The sequence below is a fragment of the Oncorhynchus nerka genome, linkage group LG23, assembly GCF_034236695.1.
Source record: "Oncorhynchus nerka isolate Pitt River linkage group LG23, Oner_Uvic_2.0, whole genome shotgun sequence".
Lineage (NCBI taxonomy): Eukaryota > Metazoa > Chordata > Actinopteri > Salmoniformes > Salmonidae > Oncorhynchus > Oncorhynchus nerka.
In genome coordinates this window covers 60,225,317-60,248,128 of record NC_088418.1, presented here as the reverse complement: position 1 = coordinate 60,248,128, position 22,812 = coordinate 60,225,317, and positions in this window count along the sequence as shown.

Below are 22,812 nucleotides of genomic sequence, written 5' to 3'. Positions count from 1 at the left end.
TCTCTCTCTGTCTCTCCGTCTCTAGGTCTCTCTCACCGTCTCTCCGTCTCTCCGTCTCTCTCTGTCTCTAGGTCTCTCTCACCGTCTCTCCATCTCTCCGTCTCTCTCTGTCTCTCCGTCTCTAGGTCTCTCTCACCGTCTCTCCATCTCTCCGTCTCTCTCTGTCTCTTTCTCTCTCTCTCTCGCTCTCTCTCGCTCTCTCTCTGTCCCCCCCCACACACACACACACACACACACACACACACACACACACACACACACACACGGTTGAGGTGTAATCAGTTCACTGTGTGAGGTAATGAAGCATTCCGCTGTGTCCTGCCAGGGCATTGGAGTGTGTGCCAGGCAGTGTATGTCCTGAGAGTGGGCATACATCCCTGAGATGGGCACTGCCCAGCCTGGCTCAGGTTACTGTCCTGCCCAGGACTTCCTGTGCAGCAGATGTCACACCAGCACGGGAAGACAAAGACACACACACACACACACACACACACACACACACACACACACACACACACACACACACACACACACACACACACACACACACACACACACACACGACGTAGATGGATTTCATGGTGTGTATGTGTACATATGTGTACATGTGTGTGAAAGAGAGATGGCCACACATACAGCCTTCCTCTCTCCAGTTCATTCTCCTCTGGTCACGGTAAAAGGATGGCTGGTCCCATTATGTGTAGATACACAGGGGAAACTGGGGGAATCTCTACATAAATCTAGTCCCCCTCCATCTTACCCTTGGGTGAGGAATGAAGACATGTCCACAGTTAAAACCCACAGGAACAGGCTACCACATAGGATAGGTCTACACGGCAAAACATGGGCCTTTTGAACATATAGTGCACATTGTGAAGGTGTCCACAGACGAAGGGGTTGTCATCGATCACAGGAGGTTGATGGCACCTTATTTCGGGAGGACATGCTCGATTTAATGTCTAGAGTGTGGAATGGTATCAAGTACATCAAACACATGGTTCCCATGTGTTTTGGTGACATTCCTTCCACTCCGTTTCAGCCATTATTATGACCCGTTCAGCAGTACTACGATTTGTTACACTTTTCATCACATTCCATCAACTGCAATGTGAAGATCGAATTATGAATTTTATTTTCTAAACATTATATGGTTTGGCATTTGAATTCTATTTGAAAGGAGTTTGTAATCCGTCAGCTGGTTTTGTTTTGAACAAAGAGCAGACTGCACATGTAGGCTACAGCCATCCCACTGGTTCTGTGTTTGCTGAGCTCCTGTCAGACAGATTGTCAAAACTGACCTCATTTTCTGTTAACATTCACAGTTACAGTAGATGATTGGCTGTGTTTCATCAGTGCTGAGTTGGAATTTGGTCTGAATTCCATATGTGTTCTATGTCTTCAGCGATAGTTTCACATTCTATGTTCTGCTCATGTACTGCTTTAGTTTTTTCAGTCTTAACTGCAATCCCTGCTTTCACATATGTGCTGACTTTTCCTGTTCAGGTAGTGCCTACATGTTCAAACATTGTGCTATATGGGAGTGTTGGCAGAGTGCTATGGTACAGAGGGGAGGAGATGACATGTACATGCACTTGTATATGATTACTATTATGTCAAATATGAACCGTCAGTATTCTCTCACCCGCCTTCCTCCCACATGGCAGTCCAACTCTACTGTGCTGTACACACACACGCACACACACACACACACACACACACACACACACACACACACACACACACACACACACACACACACACACACACACACACACACACACACACACACACACACACACACACACACACACACACACACACACACACACATGAACGCACACACACGCACACACACGCAGGACTGAAACCTACAGCCAAGCATATATCATGAATTTAGAGCGATGCAGTTTCTCCTGGTGGAACAGAGGAGCCACTTCAGACGCTGAGACCTTGAGTCTTTAATGACTGATGTGTGGGATGGAGCGTTGGGATGGCAAGACGATCTTAGCTTGCTGTGTGTGTGTTTCTACATGTGAGTACGTGTGTGTATGTGTACATGCAAGCTTTTGTGTGTGTATACGCCTACCATCAGAAACCCATCAAACTAACAGTTCTTCTGTATCCATGTGCCTGTGTCTTCTCTCCACACCACAGGAGGCTGGTGGCACCTTCATTGGGGAGGACGGGCTCGTGGTAATGGTTAGAGCGGAACTAATGGAAATGGTGTCAAATACATAGTTTCTATGTGTTTCATGCCATTCCATTCGCTCCGTTCCAGCCATTACTATGAGCCGTCCTCCACTCAGCTGCCTCCACTGTTCCACACGTACACCTGACAGTCTACTATCACCACGACCTCCACGGTTGATTTAAACACTTTCCCTTTCATTATTCAGTGCCACTGTAATTACTCTGTCTGAGTCGCGGTGAGCTGGTGTGGCTGCGGCCACAGCTGTTAATGTGAATAACAGGACTGTGGACTGACACTTAGCATCAAGGCCCAAGTCATACTGCTCTGTTTCTGCAGTGCGTCTATCTATAGGGTCCCTCTCTCTCTCTCCCGGCCCCCTCCTGTAATGTTCCCCCCTTACGTTACAGCCCTAGTGTTTGCCTGACATGCTGACCAGACCGCTCGCGCTCGTGCGTTCGACCATCGCATGCATGTTGATTTTGTCCACCCACACTAGACGCGATGAGGACACGCATGTTGAAACTCTGAACCAACTACATTAATTTGGGGACAGGTTGAAAAGTTCACATTTATGGCAATTTAGCTAGCTAGCTTGCTGTTGCTAGCTAATTTGTCCTGGGATATAAACATTGGGTTGTTATTTTACCTGAAATGCACAAGGTCCTCCACTCTGACAATTAATTAGGGCTAGGCCCCTTATTTCTCAATTTCAGCCTGACTGACGTGCCCAAAGTAAACTGCATGTAGCTCAGGCCCTGAAGCCAGGATGTGCATATAATTGGTACCATTGGAAAGAAAATACTTTGAAGTTTGTAGAAATGTTCAAATAATGTAGGAGAATATAACACAATAGATATGGTAGGAGAGCCCATGCTCTTGCAATGGAAAGTATAGGGGCATACTGAATTCTACCTCTTGCCGTGCGGTAGCAGAGAGAACAGTCTATGACTAGGGTGGCTGGGGTGTTTGACAATTTTTAGGGCCTTCCTCTGACACCGTCAGGTTAGAGGTCCTGGATGGCAGGAAGCTTGGCCCCAGTGATGTACTGGGCCGTACGCACTACACTCTGAAATACCTTGCGGTCGGAGGCTGAGCAGTTACAATACCAGGTAGTGATGCAACCCGTCAGGATGCTCTCGATGGTGCAGCTGTAAAACCTTTTGAGGATCTGAGGACCCATGCCAAATCTTTTCAGTCTCCTGAGGGGGAATAGGTTTTGTCGTGCCCTCTGTATAGTCCCAGGGTCCAGTTGCAGAGGGAGGTGTTTAGTCCCAGGGTCAATAGCTTAGTGACAATCTTTGAGGGCACACCACTAAGCTATTGACCCTAAAGCTAAACACCTCCCTATGCAACTGGACCCTGGGACTATACAGCTGAGCTGTAGTCAATCCCTCGTGTGTACTCATTGAAGAAGAACTCCTCCAATTTGAGGTGAGTAATCCCAATTCTGATGTCCAGAAGCTCTTTTCAGTCATAAAATATGGTAGCAGCAACATTATGTACAAAAAAAGTTATGAACAAGGTGAAAAAATGAACAAAGTAGGATTGTTGGTTAAGAGCCCATAAGACAGTAGCCCTACTTTCCGGTGCCATCTTGAGTTTGAGGGTATATGCTCCTAAAAACCAATGAGGAGATGGGAGAGAAAGGACATGCAGCGCAAGCAGTGTTAGTGCAATGATTGAATAACATGTACAGTGGGGCAAAAAAGTATTTAGTCAGCCAACAATTGTGCAAGTTCTCCCACTTAAAAAGATGAGAGAGGCCTGTAATTTTCATCATCGGTACACTTCAACTATGACAGAGAAAATGAGAAAAAAAAATCCAGAAAATCACATTGTAGGATTTTTTATGAATTTATTTGCAAATTGTTGGCTGACTGAATACTTTTTTCCCCCACTGTATGTGTATATATATTTGGCGTCGCTTGCACATGCAACGCGTACGGTGTGGTCAGCATGTTAGCCAGGGGACTGTTTTACGTCAGCATATCAGAGAGAGAGAGGGAAAATGTGAAAACAAATCAATGTTTGGTAAACTCCATTATCTCTTAGGTGAAATGCCATAATGTGCCGTCACAGCCGAAATATTTGTGACCTGTTGTCACAAGAAAAGGGCAACCTGCTAAGAAGAACAAACACCATTGTAAATACAACCCATCTTTGTCTATTTATTTTCCCTTTTGTACTTGAACTATTTGCCCACTGTTACAACACTGTACATAGCCATTATATTTTCTGAGTGTAATGTTTACAAATTTCTGATTGTTTATTTAACTTTTGTTTATTATCTACAGTATTTCACGTGCAATGGCAATGTGAACATATGTTTCCCGTGCCAATGTTTGAATTGAACTGAAAGAGAGAGAGAAGAAACACTATTCTAAAGTCCAGTGTTATGAGGTCCAATGAGGAATGCCCAAATGTATGTGGTTTTGTTGATGGTAAACCGTGGAAATATTCAAGCATAATATTGTTTGTTGTATTTTAGCTTTATCATTAATCCTCCTGACTGATATTATCTTGTGATCATGGCAGCCATTTTGTTGGTCTGTTCTTTCTCATCTGGTCTGTGTGGGCATCAAGGGAAGAGCCCCAGGTGTCAGTGTTATGCTTCATTCTGATAATTGGTTTAATTACTGTCTGCTACACACATACGAACACACGCATGTACACCTAAATGTACACCTGCGCGTTCACCAGTGCATGCACACATGCACGCTCTCTCTCTTTCACGCACACGCGCACGTACACTCACACGCACACACACACACACTCACACACACACACACGCGCGCGCACGCGCACACACACACACATCTCTTACTCTTCAGAGATGTTTGGCTGTCTCTTGGACTTTTCTCTATAATATCCTGTGTCAGTCAGGTTGATGTTACATTGATGTCTGTACAGAGGGTGGCTTATACTGTATAATGTATAGAGTGTGATTTTGGACATGGACTCTGCTCTGCTGTGATTAGCCCTCTGCTATTCTCTAACCCCGAAGCGGAGAACAGTGAGAGAGGCTATGGTAGTTAATGTGTATTATTCATGCTTATGGACCAGACTGGCCCTGAGCACTGTCCGCATGTCTGGCTGCAGAGCACCACTGACAGCTACTGGCTCACTGCACATTAGATTACATGTGTTCTGTCTGTCTGTCTGTTTCTGTCTGTCTGCCTGTTTCTGTCTGTCTGTTTCTGTCTGTCTGCCTGCCTGTTTCTGTCTGTTTCTGTCTGTCTGTTTCTGCCAGATTCTGTCTGTCTGTATCTGTCTGTTGCTATATGTCTGTTGCTGTCTGTCCGTATCCGTCTGTCCGTATCCGTCTGTCCGTATCCGTCTGTCCGTATCCGTCTGTCTGTTTCTCTCACTCACTCACTCACTCACTCACTCACTCACTCACTCACTCACTCACTCACTCACTCACTCACTCACTCACTCACTCACTCACTCACTCACTCACTCACTCACTCACTCACTCACTCACTCACTCACTCACTCTGTTCTCTCTTTGCTCTCTCTCGTACACACACTCTCACTAACCAGGGTCTAATGGCATCATCTCCCTCTTTCTCTCTCTCCATTTCTCTGATGGACTTTTGAAGCATTGCCTCTCCCCCCTCCCCCAAAGGCTGATCTCTCTGTGAGAAGTGGTGATGGAGTGGTAGGGGGGTTATTTTATCTTACCCACACACTGTCAGGCTGATAAGGGGAGGGGGGCAAAATGTCAGGATGTCTCAATATTCCGTCAGCATGGGGACTTGCACATGAAAAGAGGCTGACATTCAATAATCCTCCTCCTCTGAAAGATACCTATAAAGTAGACACAGAGGGAGAGGAGGGATGGAAGGAGGGAGGGATGGAGGCAGCAGGGGGAGAGGATGATGGAAGGAGGTAGGGAGGGATGGGGGAAGCAGGGGGAGAGGAGGATGGAAGGAGGGAGGGATGGAGGCAGCAGGGGGAGAGGAGGATGGAAGGAGGGAGGGATAGAGGCAGCAGGGGGAGAGGATGATGGAAGGAAGGAGGGATGGAGGCAGCAGGGGGAGAGGAGGATGGAAGGAGGTAGGGAGGGATGGGGGAAGCAGGGGGAGAGGAGGATGGAAGGAGGTAGGGAGGGATGGGGGAAGCAGGGGGAGAGGAGGATGGAAGGAGGAAGGGATGGAGGCAGCAGGGGAGAGGATGATGGAAGGAAGGAGGGATGGAGGCCGCAGGGGGAGAGGAGGATGGAAGGAAGGAGGGATGGAGGCAGCAGGGGGAGAGGATGATGGAAGGAAGGAGGGATGGAGGCAGCAGGGGGAGAGGAGGATGGAAGGAGGTAGGGAGGGATGGGGGAAGCAGGGGGAGAGGAGGATGGAAGGAGGTAGGGAGGGATGGGGGAAGCAGGGGGAGAGGAGGATGGAAGGAGGGAGGGATGGAGGCAGCAGGGGAGGGTGGATGGAAGGAGGGATGAGGCAGCAGGGGGAGAGGAGGATGGAAGGAAGGAGGGATAGAGGCAGCAGGGGGAGAGGAGGATGGAAGGAAGGAGGGATGGAGGCAGCAGGGGGAGAGGAGGATAGAAGGAAGGAGGGATAGAGGCAGCAGGGGGAGAGGAGGATGGAAGGAGGGAGGGATGGAGGCAGCAGGGGGAGAGGATGATGGAAGGAAGGAGGGATGGAGGCAGCAGGGGGAGAGGAGGATGGAAGGAGGGAGGGATGGAGGCCGCAGGGGGAGAGGAGGATGGAAGGAGATAGGGAGGGATGGGGGAAGCAGGGGGAGAGGAGGATGGAAGGAGGGAGGGATGGAGGCAGCAGGGGAGAGCAGATGGAAGGAGGAAGGGATGGAGGCAGCAGGGGAGAGCAGATGGAAGGAGGAAGGGATGGAGGCAGCAGGGGGAGAGGAGGATGGAAGGAGGGAGGGATGGAGGCAGCAGGGGAGGGTGGATGGAAGGAGGGATGAGGCAGCAGGGGAAGAGGAGGATGAAAGGAGGGATGGAGGCAGCAGTGGGAGAGGAGGATGGAAGGAGGGAGGGATGGAGGCAGCAGGGGAGGGTGGATGGAAGGAGGGATGGGGGCAGCAGGGGGAGAGGAGGATGAAAGGAGGGATGAGGCAGCAGTGGGAGAGGAGGATGGAAGGAGGGAGGGATGGAGGCAGCAGGGGGAGAGGAGGATGGAAGGAGGGATGAGGCAGCAGGGGGAGAGGAGGATGGAAGGAGGGAGGGAGGCAGCAGTGGGAGAGGAGGATGGAAGGAGGGATGAGGCAGGAGGGGGAGAGGAGGATGGAAGGAAGGAGGGATAGAGGCAGCAGGGGGAGAGGAGGATGGAAGGAAGGAGGGATGGGGGAAGCAGGGGGAGAGGAGGATGGAAGGAAGGAGGGATGGGGAAGCAGGGGGAGAGGAGGATGGAAGGGGGAGTGATGGGGGAAGCAGGGAGAGGAGGATGGAAGGAAGGAGGGATGGGGGAAGCAGGGGAGAGGAGGATGGAAGGAGGGATGGATGGAGGCAACAGGGAGAGAGGAGGATGGAAGGATGGAGGGATGGAGGCAGCAGGGGGAGAGGGGGATGGAAGGAGGGAGGGATGGAGGCAGCAGGGGAGGGTGGATGGAAGGAGGGATGAGGGAAGCAGGGGGGAGGAGGATGGAAGGAATTGAGGGATGAAGGCAGCAGGGTGGATGGTTCATTGTGTAATTGGTTTTGCTAAATCCCCCCAGTCATGTGTCTAGAAGGGGAGGCCAGACAGTGGGATGTCTAGGGGAGAAGAAGAAACCGCTTAATGGAGAACACTCTCCTCTCTCTCTCTCTCTCTCTCTCTCTCTTGCTCATGCTCTCTCTCTCTCTGTCTCTCGCTCTCTCTGTCACTCACTCTCACTCTCTCTCACCCTCTCTCTCTCACCTCTCTCTCTCTCTCTCTCTCTCTCTCTCTCTCTCTCTCACCCTCTCTCTTTCACCCTCTCTCTCTCACCCTTTCTCTCTCTCTGTCTCTCGCTCTCTCTGTCACTCACTCTCACTCTCTCTCTCACCCTCTCTCTCTCACCCTCTCTCTCTCTCTCTCTCTCTCTCTCTCTCTCTCACCCTCTCTCTCTCACCCTCTCTCTCTCACCCTCTCCCTCTCTCTGTCACTCACTCTCACTCTCTCTCTCACCCTCTCACCCTCTCCCTCTCTCTCTCACCCTCTCTCTCTTGCTCTCTCTGTTTCTCTCGCTTGATTGAGCGTCCCTCTCCAAACTTAGTCACTTTCCATAAGTGCTTCTTTACTTATGTAGTTTGTGTGTGTGTGTGTGTGTGTGTGTGTGTGTGTGTGTGTGTGTGTGTGTGTGTGTGTGTGTGTGTGTGGGTGTGTGTGTGTGTGCGTTTGTGTGTGTGTGTGTGGGTGTATTTCTGTGAGAATGTGCCAGCATGAATGAATGTGTGTTTACCCGTATGTATGAATATAGCCGTGTGTGTATTATATGTCCTGTGTCTTTGTGTCTATAGTTCTTTGTCTAAATCTGTTAATCCTGTATCTGTTTATCTGTCCCCACTGCCTGTCTGAGTTCCTGACTCCACACACGTCTAACCTCATATCCTTCTGCTCAGCACACTTTAAAAGGTGTATGTACATTTCAGATTTCACCTATTTAATATACACCACATAGTTTATAGCTTCAATTTAGCTACAGTATCAATCAAATGTATTTATAAAGCCCTGATTACATCAGCCGTTGTCACAAAGTGCAGAAACCCAGCCTAAAACCACAAACAGCAAGCCATGCAGATGTAGAAACACGGTGGCTAGGAAAAACTCCCTAGACAGGCAGGAACATAGGAATAAACCTAGAGAGGAACCAGGCTATGAGGGGTGGCCAGTCCTCTTCTGGCTGTGCCAGGTGGAGATTATAAGAGTGCATGGTCATTTAAAGCCAGATTGTTTTTCAAGATTTTCAAACGTTCATAGATGACTAGCAGGGTCAAATAATAATCAGTGGTCGTAGAAGATGCAACAGGTCAGTACCTCAGGAGTAAATGTCAGTTGGCTTTTCAAAGCCGAGAGCTCAGAGGTCGAGACAGCAGGTGCGATAGAGAGAGCGAGTAAAAAACAGCAGGTCCGGGACAAGGTAGCACGTCCAGTGAACAGGTCAGGGTTCCATAGCCGCAGGCAGAACAGTTGAAACTGGAGCAGCAGCACCACCAGGTGGACTGGGGACAGCCAGGAGTCATCAGGCCAGGTAGTCCTGAGGCTAGCTCAGGTCTTCCGGGCGGGGTGGGAGAGAGGGAGAGCGAGAGAATTAGAAGGAGCATACTTAAATTCACACAGGCCCCCAGGTAAGACAGTAGAATTACACTAGATATAACAGACTGACCCTAGCCCCTTGCCACATGGACTATTAGATACTGGAGACTGAGACAGGGGTGGGTCGGGGGACACTGTGGCCCCGTACGATGATACCCCGGACAGGGCTAACCAGGCAGGATATAACCCCACCCACTTTGCCAATGCACAGTCCCCACATCACTAGAGGGATGTCAACAGACCACCAACTTATTATCCTGAGACAAGGCTGAGTATAGCCCACAAAGATCTCCTCCACCGCACAAGCCCGAGGGGGCGCAAAACCGGACAGGAAGATCCCGTCTGTGACTAAAGGTGACGCACCCCTTCTAGGGACTGCATGGAAGAGCACTAGTAAGCCAGTAACCAGGAGAAAGAATCAATGGCCCACCAGTGGTTCATAAATTGGTCCCTTTCTCTCTTTCATCAACCGATCCTCCCTCCCAATCTCTTTGCAACTGAATTAATAAAATAAAAACATCTTAGTTAAGTGAAGAGAAGGCTCACTAATGCAGGCTCTTCTGAATAAATCCCGGAGACAAAATCGATGGTTGTTGAAGCGAACGCGAACGCAACCGCTAATTTGCACGGCTATTCATGTGCTGCCATGGTTACCGGAGGGCGTCTGAAGGTCGCTCGTCCGCACTTCAAGGTAGAGAGCTAATACATGCATACATGCAACGGACCTGAGGATGTGGGCCCACCTCAACAACAACAAAAAAGAGGGGGGTGGGAAGGGAAGAAAAGGAGGGTCCAGACGGATGCGGTACACTCGCTCGCGCATTGGCAGTGGCAGCTGGTGAGGCTGTTCAGAGGCCTAAAACTAACACCCAATCCCCTCTTTACCCTGAGCCCCGCACGCACACCTCTGCTCATCCCTGTCTGGACACAAGGAGATTGGAATGTCCGTCAACTCACCATGTCACATGGGGTTTCATCTTCCTTTAATCCTACTAGCTACCTGCTGCTGAAATGCCTGAGCCTCCAAAACCAAAATATAGAGGGGAAAAGCATTGTGATGCATAAACATGCGATAAGGAAAATAGTTATATTGAAAATGGGATACTGTAGTGTGTGTGTGTGTGTGTGTGTGTGTGTGTGTGTGTGTGTGTGTATGTGTGTGTATGTGTGTGTGTGTGTGTGTGTGTATGTGTGTGTGTGTGTATGTGTGTGTGTGTGTGTGTGTGTGTGTGTGTGTGTGTGTGTGTGTGTGTGTGTGTGTGTGTGTGTGTGTGTGTGTGTGTGTGTGTGTGTGCGTGTACATTTGAGAGATTTATATGTGACAGAAATCACATTTACCTTATGGTCATTCATCTGAACAGAACGTGTACGTCGAGGATGCAGTGATGCGCGGTCCTTCTTACCGAATTCTGATGTTCACTCTGAACATGTTAGAATAACTGTCCACATTTACTTTTCCTCAGCCAACAAGACGAGTAACGAACAGCAAAATCAGTAACCAATGTCAATCTACTATCTCCCATAGTAGAAAAGTTAGACTATGCTATTGGTCAACTTGTCATTCTGTGCAAGAAAAACAGCCCAGACTCTGGGACAGATGTGGGGGAGGGGGAGAGCGAGCGACAGACGGACAGAGAGACAGCGAGACAGACAGAAAACAAGGGAAGGACACCATAGGTGTGTTGTCTACCTGACAGTGTCCATCATGCCCTTGACGTAGCCATTCTCTCCCCAGCAGACCTTGTACGTCATTCTTATTTAAACCAGATCAGGGTATGGAATTCAGTGTTCAATAAAGGTATTTCAGTATTCATGTGCTGTATTCATGTGCAGTATTCATGTGCTGTATTCATGTGCTGTATTCACGTGTTCTATTCACGTGCTGTATTCACGTGCTGTATTCACATGCTGTATTCATGTGCAGTATTCATGTGCAGTATTCATGTGCTGTATTCATGTGCTGTATTCATGTGCTGTATTCATGTGCTGTATTCACGTGTTGTATTCACGTGCTGTATTCACATGCTGTATTCACATGCTGTATTCACGTGCTGTATTCACATGCTGTATTCATGTGCAGTATTCATGTGCTGTATGTATGTGCTGTATTCACGTGCTGTATTCACGTGTTGTATTCACGTGCTGTATTCACATGCTGTATTCACACGCTGTATTCACGTGCAGTATTCATGTGCTGTATTCATGTGCAGTATTCATGTGCTGTATGTATGTGCTGTATTCACGTGCTGTATTCACGTGTTGTATTCACGTGCTGTATTCACATGCTGTATTCACACGCTGTATTCACGTGCAGTATTCATGTGCAGTATTCATGTGCAGTATTCATGTGCTGTATTCATGTGCTGTATTCACGTGCTGTATTCATGTACTGTATTCATGTGCTGTATTGATTTGCTGTATTCACGTGCTGTATTCATGTGATGTTTTCATATGCGATGTGCTAGGGACATCATGGACACTGTCACCTAGAAAACACACCATGTTTTTCAGGTGTTTCCGTCACAGAGAGCAGTGTAGTTCAATATAGTGTTCATTCCCTTGTTCTCTGTCTCTTTCTGTCTCTCTCAGGTCTCTCTCAGGTCTCTCTCAGGTCTCTCTCGGTCTCTCTCAGGTCTCTCTCGGTCTCTCTCAGGTCTTTCGGTCTCTCTCGGTCTCTCTCAGGTCTCTCTCGGTCTCTCTCGGTCTCAGGTCTCTCTCGGTCTCACTCCGGTCTCTTTCGGTTTCTCTCGGTCTCTGTCAGGTCTCTCTTGGTCTCTCTCAGATTTGTTTCGGTTTCTCTTGGTGTCTTTCGGTCTCTCTCAGGTCTCTTTCGGTCTCTCTCGGTCTCTCTCAGGTCTCTTTCGGTCTCTCTCAGGTCTCTTTCGGTCTCTCCCGGTCCCTTTCGGTTTCTTTCGGTCTCTCTCTACAAAAAAAACATGACTTAAACGAAAGAGTTGCAGAAATGTTTTCCATGCAAATGTTTTCCATGCAAAATGTATAATGGAACCCTATGATACAAAAACATTCCTATCAACCGTGTGTGTTTGTGTGTGCGTGTGTGTGTGTGGAGAGTGCAGTTCTTGTCTATTACTAATGTATATGTGAGTCTGTGTCTCGCTCCTCTCTGACACACAACACACTGGAATGAGGTCAGGATGTGTGAGAAGGCTGTCCCTGTCTGTCCTCCAGAACTACATACTATACTACTGTCTGGCTGTCACAGGGATTATGCCTCTCTGTGTGGTTGTCCAGGGTTACTAGAGGGCACAGTCAGTCACCCCGCCTGCTGTATGATTAGAGGGGATGTTTTGATTGTATCTTTGTGTTCGGTTAGGATGAACAGACCCCCCCTCACAGACTGTGACCCCTACACCAGACAGTCTCACAAACACACACACATTATATAGTATCTAGGCCGTGTGTGTGTGTGTGTGTGTGTGTGTGTGTGTGTGTGTGTGTGTGTGTGTGTGTGTGTGTGTTGAGGGGGGGGTGTATTGGTGTTTGAGTGTGCGTTTGCATGAGACAGAATGAGAGAGGAGTGTTATTCACATCTGCATTACTATAAGCGTTGAATGTGTATTGTTGTGTTTAAGTGTGTGTGGCTATATTTACACGTTTGTTAGGTTGAAACGTTGGTTAAGTTATGTAAGCTAGGCCTATCTCTGTGTGTGTGATGTGTGAGTGTGCATCTATGTGGGAAGGAACTTTCTCTTCAACTTGGGCCACAATTCAATCAAACACACATACCATCATTTATGCAGAATTATATGAAGACAGTAGCTTTTCTCAGCTGTGGGCAGAATGCTTAAGGTTACTGTTGGATAAGCAGGAAAACTCCCCTGACAGACCTGGCAGTATTCAGAATCAGATGTAGGCCTAGATCTATGCAGTTGGCAGCAGTAGTTTGGGTGGCAGTGGGTGTGATTAAATCCAGATGTGTTTTTGATGTTTGTGTGATTGTGTATATCTGCATGAGGGGGCAATGTAGTTACCACTGCTATGTGATAGGCTATGTGTAGTCTTCTGAGGGGCCTGTGTATTTATTTGCCAGTTTCTATGAGATTGTGTAAGTGTATCTTTATGAGGGGGAAGTATGTTTACCACTGTGTGTGTGTGCACGCATGTGTGCGTGTGTATATCTTTGTGAGGGCAGTTTAAATGATTTAAGTCGCCATGACTCAATGCCGCTCCCCGCTTTCCCCCCGCATCTCGTGAAGCCGGCACGGCCTGGCGCTCCGAGCTCTATGAAAAACACTCCCTCTCTCTGCATCAGCAATCCACACAGCCAGGCTCCTTGCAGATTCCAAGATACATGAATTGTGAATGTTTCCCTTCACCTGTGTGAGTGACGCAAACCACTACTACTCCTTCTCCTCTCCCACTTCAGAACACCAGTAAAGAATATGTCCCTCATCTCATCCTCAATAAACCTCCAAGGAAAATTAGAACCGGAAAGGAAAACATGGAGAGAAAAAAAATGGATTCATGACTGGAGACTGATTGGCCGGCAACATGAATGACATGTCTGCATTCCTGGTTTTCTGGCCTGTCTATTGGCCGGTGCTCATTCTGCACAGATCCACAAATCATATCCTCCCTCACGGTGCATGTAGACAGCAGAGCTGGCAGTGATAGCACGTGGAATCTTCCATCTCGGTCTTGGTAGATCTGGTAAACAGTTCCCCTCATTACACCATTGATCTCGCCGCTATTAAAACGCCACCTGGATTGACGTGTAGGTAACACAGTCCGACTGATGTCCCCCACATTTCTCAGCCAGAGCGAGTGGAAACTGATCAGGAGATAGATACTAAACTGAAGTCAGAACTGTGAATGATATGCATGTCTGGGATTTTTTTATTTTTTACTAGGCAAGTCAGTTAAGAACAAATTCTTATTTTCAATGACGACCTAGGAACAGTGGGTTAACTGCCTGTTCAGGGGCAGAACGACAGATTTGTACCTTGTCAGCTCGGGGGTTTGAACTTGCAACCTTCTGGTTATTAGTCCAAAGCTCTAACCACTAGGCTACCCTGGATTCAGTCAAGGTGACAGACATTGTACAGGACATTAAACACTTTCTCTTACTCTCCCATTCTCTACCATTGTCTATTTCTCTCTCTCTGTCTCTCTTGCTCTTGATCTCACTGTGTACACACGGACACGGACACACACACACACACAACACACAAAATCCCACCTTCCCTATCGCACACACACTCACACACACATTGACAAACATGCCAGACCCATCAAATGATTTGGCTTTGTGGTGGAGAAACAGGGGAGAAACATTTTATTTTGTAGAAAAACAGGAAGTCCTTATATTACACAACCCTGAGTCAGTCATTACACGCTCAGCCATTGAGGACCTTTAAGTATTTCCAAGTGGCCTTCGATTCTCACTCCTGCTCTTTTTTCTATTACATTTCCTTCTGTTCTTAAATTACAGCATATTTTGCAATAATAATCTAACTGGACAGGACCTATATGTTAACTCTGAATATCAGGTCATTTTGTGGACAAGGTAGCTTTCCATTCTCAGCCATCCTTAACCTGTACCTTAGCCTAGCAGCACAGTAGCTACAAGGTCACTCACATGACATATGCGAAGCATCATGTGGCCTGCTGGAGAGGTGCTAATGAACCTGTGAGCCATGCCAGCTCTAAGGTGACGTTCCCGCTAGGTACAGATCTAGGATCAGCTTCCCCTCCCCTAATCCTAATCCTAACAGTAACCATTTGTGTGGCAAATGCAAACTCTAGATCAGCCATATCAGGGGTTTAATCCAAGCCCCGGTACTAGCAGCACAGACACTGCTCTGCTCTACACCCACTGGGACAGGGAAGCCACCACTGGAGTTAAGCTACTGTCTGGGGAGAGAGAGGGAAGGAAGAGAGGATGGTAGAGGAGGGGGAGGACAGGGATGAGGAGGCTAGTGTTAGAGTTACTGTCTGGGGAGTGAGAGAGCAAGAGAGAAAGAGAAAAAAGGGAGAGTGTGAGGGGTAGAGGAGGGGGAGGACTGGGATGAGGAGGCTAGTGTTAGAGTTACTGTCTGGGGAGTGAGAGAGAGAGGGAGAGAAAAGAGGGAGAGTTGAGGGGTAGAGGAGGGGGGAGGACTGGGATGAGGAGGCTAGTGTTACTGTCTGGGGAGTGAGAGAGAGAGGGAGAGAAAAGAGGGAGAGTTGAGGGGTAGAGGAGGGGGGAGGACTGGGATGAGGAGGCTAGTGTTACTGTCTGGGGAGTGAGAGAGAGAGGGAGAGAAAAGAGGGAGAATTGAGGGGTAGAGGAAGGTGGAGGACTGGGATGAGGAGGCTAGTGTTACTGTCTGGGGAGTGAGAGAGAAGGGGAAGAGGAGGGGAGAGGACTGGGATGAAGAGGCTAGTGTTACTGTCTGGGGAGTGAGAGAGAAGGGGATAGAGGAGGTAGATATAATAACTGGTACCAGGCTGTTATACCTGTAGTGAGACAGAGACAAGGGATATTGATCAAATGAGTGAAAAGTGAAAGGGAGGGCTGGAGAGATGGGGAAATGGAGAGACACAGCTAGGGAGAGAGGTTGAGGCATAGATAGTGTCTGAGCGAGGGGGTATTAAAGGAAGAGTAATGGAGAGAGTGAGAGAAGGATACTAATACCAAAGGATTAGTGCCACACGTTCTTGGCATTTGTCTGCGCAGTGGTGACCGAGCTTGGCGCGGAGCCACAATGAGCATTGCTGATTAGTTTGGACTTTTTCTGTCATGTTTGGGAAACTTCCTGTGTTCTCCTCTCTCCCTTTCACCCTATGGACCCGTTCCCTAAGGGATGGGAGGATTACCCCCATGAAGAGCTGCTACCCTCCCTCTCTACCCAAGGAGCTTCACAAGGCCAACAGAACACACCTGGGGGGAAAGTAGGTAAGCCATGAATCTACCCGCCACGAGGCACGAACACACAACATCCTTGCAGAGAAGAAGCGGAGTGGGTAATCTTTCATCTTTAAGCTTTGAGTCAGAAAAACAGGTCCATGGTAATTATAGTGGGTTGTAGTCGAATGTATACTGTAACATATATGCTAAAATATGCTAATACATGGGCAATTTTATACAGTGGGATGAGACACTCACCGCCCCCTTTCAAAATGTTCACCTTTTGTTGCCTTACAGCCTGCAATGAAAACACATTAAAGGTGGCTTTTTCAGGCTTTACTTACACACTGTAACCCACAATATCCAAATTAATTGTTTTGTTTTTTATACTCTGAATATTATTTGAAAATGAAACAGTAAAATACCCTAATTGGAAAAGTGAACTCAATATAAGCAGTTGTTCATAGAGGATTCCACTGCTTGTAGTGCAATTCAAAGCAAAGAATCCACTATGGCCGGGAAGGTACTTTCAAAAGATCTACGAGATAAAGTTGTGGACAGGCACAAGTCAGGAGATGGAAATGATAAGATTTCAAACACTTTGTCCCTCGGAGCACCGTTAAGACTATTACAAAGAAGTGGTTAAGGCGTATGGCACCACCCAGACCCTGCATAGATCAGGCCGTCCCTCCAAACTGGATGACCTGGCAAGAAGGAGACAGATCAGAGAGGCTACCAAGTAACCAATGGCAACTTTGAAGGAGCTTCAGGTCTTAATGGCTGGTATTTTAAGACTGGTCAATGTGTTATGTGACCACAACACCACAAGCTCTCCACAAATCTGGCCTCTATGGGAGGGTGGCAAGAAAAACACCACTCCTCATAAAAAGGCACATCAAGTCTGATTTGAGCTTGGCCAAAAACCACATTGTAGATTCCGATGCCAAGCAGCAAAAGGTGCTGTGGTCAGATGAGACCAAAATTGAACTATTTTGCCTGAATGCAAAATTATATGTCTGGAGAAAACCCACTACGTCTTTCCACCCGAAGAACACCACGCCTACAGTAAAGAACACGATGCCTTCAGTAAAGAACACCACGCCTACAGTAAAGAACACGATGCCTTCAGTAAAGAACACCACGCCTACAGTAAAGAAAACCATGCCTACAGTAGGGAACACCATGCCTACAGTAAAGAACACCATGCCTACAGTAAAGAACACCACGCCTACAGTAAAGAACACGATGCCTACAGTAAAGAACACCACGCCTACAGTAAAGAACACCATGCCTACAGTATAGAACACCATGTCTACAGTAAGGAACACCATGTCTACAGTAAAGAACACCATGTCTACAGTAAAGAACACCATGCCTACAGTATAGAACACCATGTCTACAGTAAGGAACACCATGTCTACAGTAAAGAACACCATGTCTACAGTAAAGAACACCACGCCTACAGTAAAGAACACGATGCCTTCAGTAAAGAACACCACGCCTACAGTAAAGAACACTATGCCTACAGTAAAGAACACGATGCCTTCAGTAAAGAACACCATGCCTACAGTAAAGAACACCATGCCTACAGTAAAGAACATGATGCCTTCAGTAAAGAACACTATGCCTACAGTAAAGAACACCATGTCTACAGTAAAGAACACAATGCCTTCAGTAAAGAACACGATGCCTTCAGTATAGAACACCATGTCTACAGTAAAGAACACCATGTCTACAGTAAAGAACACGATGCCTTCAGTAAAGAACACGATGTCTACAGTAAAGAACACCATGCCTACAGTATTGAACACTATGTCTACAGTAAAGAACACTATGCCTACAGTAAATAACACCATGTCTACAGTAAAGAACACCATGCCTACAGTAAATAACACCATGTCTACAGTAAAGAACACCATGTCTACAGTAAAGACCACCATGTCTACAGTAAATAACACCATGTCTACAGTAAAGAACACCATGCCTACAGTAAATAACACCATGTCTACAGTAAAGAACACTATGCCTACAGTAAAGAACACCATGTCTACAGTAAAGAACACAATGCCTTCAGTAAAGAACACGATGACTTCAGTATAGAACACCATGCCTACAGTAAAGAACGCTATGCCTACAGGAAAGAACACCATGTCTACAGTGAAGAACATCATGTCAACAGTAAAGAACACGATGCCTTCAGTAAAGAACACCACGCCTACAGTAAAGAACACGATGCCTTCAGTAAAGAACACCACGCCTACAGTAAAGAAAACCATGCCTACAGTAGGGAACACCATGCCTACAGTAAAGAACACCATGCCTACAGTAAAGAACACCACGCCTACAGTAAAGAACACGATGCCTACAGTAAAGAACACCACGCCTACAGTAAAGAACACCATGCCTACAGTATAGAACACCATGTCTACAGTAAGGAACACCATGTCTACAGTAAAGAACACCATGTCTACAGTAAAGAACACCATGCCTACAGTAAAGAACACCATGTCTACAGTGAACACCATGTCTACAGTAAAAACAACACAGTAAAGAATGCCTACAGTAAAGAACACGATGCCTTCAGTAAAGAACACCACGCCTACAGTAAAGAACACTATGCCTACAGTAAAGAACACGATGCCTTCAGTAAAGAACACCATGCCTACAGTAAAGAACACCATGCCTACAGTAAAGAACATGATGCCTTCAGTAAAGAACACTATGCCTACAGTAAAGAACACCATGTCTACAGTAAAGAACACGATGCCTTCAGTAAAGAACACGATGCCTTCAGTATAGAACACCATGTCTACACTAAAGAACACCATGTCTACAGTAAAGAACACGATGCCTTCAGTAAAGAACACGATGTCTACAGTAAAGAACACCATGCCTACAGTATTGAACACTATGTCTACAGTAAAGAACACTATGCCTACAGTAAATAACACCATGTCTACAGTAAAGAACACCATGCCTACAGTAAATAACACCATGTCTACAGTAAAGAACACCATGTCTACAGTAAAGACCACCATGTCTACAGTAAATAACACCATGTCTACAGTAAAGAACACCATGCCTACAGTAAATAACACCATGTCTACAGTAAAGAACACCACGCCTACAGTAAAGAACACGATGCCTTCAGTAAAGAACACCACGCCTACAGTAAAGAAAACCATGCCTACAGTAGGGAACACCATGCCTACAGTAAAGAACACCATGCCTACAGTAAAGAACACCACGCCTACAGTAAAGAACACGATGCCTACAGTAAAGAACACCACGCCTACAGTAAAGAACACCATGCCTACAGTATAGAACACCATGTCTACAGTAAGGAACACCATGTCTACAGTAAAGAACACCATGTCTACAGTAAAGAACACCACGCCTACAGTAAAGAACACGATGCCTTAAGTAAAGAACACCACGCCTACAGTAAAGAACACTATGCCTACAGTAAAGAACACGATGCCTTCAGTAAAGAACACCATGCCTACAGTAAAGAACACCATGCCTACAGTAAAGAACATGATGCCTTCAGTAAAGAACACTATGCCTACAGTAAAGAACACCATGTCTACAGTAAAGCGATGCCTTCAGTAAAGAACAACAGTATAGAACACCATGTCTACAGTAAAGAACACCATGTCTACAGTAAAGAACACATGCCTTCAGTAAAGAACACACGCCTACAGTAAAGAACACGATGCCTTCAGTAAAGAACACCACGCCTACAGTAAAGAACACCATGCCTACAGTAGGGAACACCATGCCTACAGTAAAGAACACCATGCCTACAGTAAAGAACACCACGCCTACAGTAAAGAACACGATGCCTACAGTAAAGAACACCATGCCTACAGTAAAGAACACCATAGAACACCATGTCTACAGTAAAGAACACCATGCCTACAGTAAAGAACACCATGTCTACAGTAAAGAACACCATGCCTACAGTAGAACACCATGTCTACAGTAAGGAACACCATGTCTACAGTAAAGAACACCATGTCTACAGTAAAGAACACCACGCCTACAGTAAAGAACACCATGCCTTCAGTAAAGAACACCACGCCTACAGTAAAGAACACCATGAACACCATGCCTACAGTAAAGAACACCATGCCTACAGTAAAGAACACCATGCCTACAGTAAAGAACACCATGCCTACAGTAAAGAACACCACGCCTACAGTGCCATGCCTACAGTAAAGAACACCATGTCTACAGTAAGAACACCATGTCTACAGTAAAGAACACCATGTCTACAGTAAAGAACACCATGCCTACAGTAAAGAACACCATGTCTACAGTAAAGAACACCATGTCTACAGTAAAGAACACCATGTCTACAGTAAAGAACACCAGCCTACAGTAAAGAACACGATGCCTTCAGTAAAGAACACCACGCCTACAGTAAAGAACACTATGCCTACAGTAAAGAACACGATGCCTTCAGTAAAGAACACCATGCCTACAGTAAAGAACACCATGCCTACAGTAAAGAACATGATGCCTTCAGTAAAGAACACTATGCCTACAGTAAAGAACACCATGTCTACAGTAAAGAACAGATGCCTTCAGTAAAGAACACGATGCCTTCAGTATAGAACACCATGTCTACAGTAAAGAACACCATGTCTACAGTAAAGAACACGATGCCTTCAGTAAAGAACACGATGTCTACAGTAAAGAACACCATGCCTACAGTATTGAACACTATGTCTACAGTAAAGAACACTATGCCTACAGTAAATAACACCATGTCTACAGTAAAGAACACCATGCCTACAGTAAATAACACCATGTCTACAGTAAAGAACACCATGTCTACAGTAAAGACCACCATGTCTACAGTAAATAACACCATGTCTACAGTAAAGAACACCATGCCTACAGTAAATAACACCATGTCTACAGTAAAGAACACTATGCCTACAGTAAAGAACACCATGTCTACAGTAAAGAACACAATGTCAGTACAGTAAATAGAACACCATGCCTACAGTAAAGAACATGCCTACAGGAAAGAACACCATGTCTACAGTGAAGAACACCATGTCACAGTAAAGAACACGATGCCTTCAGTAAAGAACACCACGCCTACAGTAAAGAACAATGCCTTCAGTGCCTACAGTAAAGAAAACCATGCCTACAGTAGGGAACACCATGCCTACAGTAAAGAACACCATGCCTACAGTAAAGAACACCACGCCTACAGTAAAGAACACGATGCCTACAGTAAAGAACACCACGCCTACAGTAAAGAACACCATGCCTACAAAGAACACCATGTCTACAGTGAACACCATGTCTACAGTAAAGAACACCATGTCACAGTAAAGAACACCATGCCTACTAGAACACAGTACAAAGGAACACCATGTCTACAGTAAAGAACACCATGTCTACAGTAAAGAACACCACGCCTACAGTAAAGAACACGATGCCTTCAGTAAAGAACACCACGCCTACAGTAAAGAACACTATGCCTACAGTAAAGAACACGATGCCTTCAGTAAAGAACACCATGCCTACAGTAAAGAACACCATGCCTACAGTAAAGAACATGATGCCTTCAGTAAAGAACACTATGCCTACAGTAAAGAACACCATGTCTACAGTAAAGAACACGATGCCTTCAGTAAAGAACACGATGCCTTCAGTATAGAACACCATGTCTACACTAAAGAACACCATGTCTACAGTAAAGAACACGATGCCTTCAGTAAAGAACACGATGTCTACAGTAAAGAACACCATGCCTACAGTAAAGAACACTATGTCTACAGTAAAGAACACTATGCCTACAGTAAAAGAACACCATGTCTACAGTAAAGAACACCATGCCTACAGTAAATAACACCATGTCTACAGTAAAGAACACCATGTCTACAGTAAAGACCACCATGTCTACAGTAAATAACACCATGTCTACAGTAAAGAACACCATGCCTACAGTAAATAACACCATGTCTACAGTAAAGAACACCACGCCTACAGTAAAGAACACGATGCCTTCAGTAAAGAACACCACGCCTACAGTAAAGAAAACCATGCCTACAGTAGGGAACACCATGCCTACAGTAAAGAACACCATGCCTACAGTAAAGAACACCACGCCTACAGTAAAGAACACGATGCCTACAGTAAAGAACACCACGCCTACAGTAAAGAACACCATGCCTACAGTATAGAACACCATGTCTACAGTAAAGAACACCATGTCTACAGTAAAGAACACCATGTCTACAGTAAAGAACACCATGCCTACAGTAAAGAACACGATGCCTTACAGTAAAGAACACCACGCCTACAGTAAAGAACACCATGCCTACAGTAAAGAACACGATGCCTTCAGTAAAGAACACCATGCCTACAGTAAAGAACACCATGCCTACAGTAAAGAACATGATGCCTTCAGTAAAGAACACTATGCCTACAGTAAAGAACACCATGTCTACAGTAAAGAACACGATGCCTACAGTCAATAGAACACCATGTCTACAGTAAAGAACACC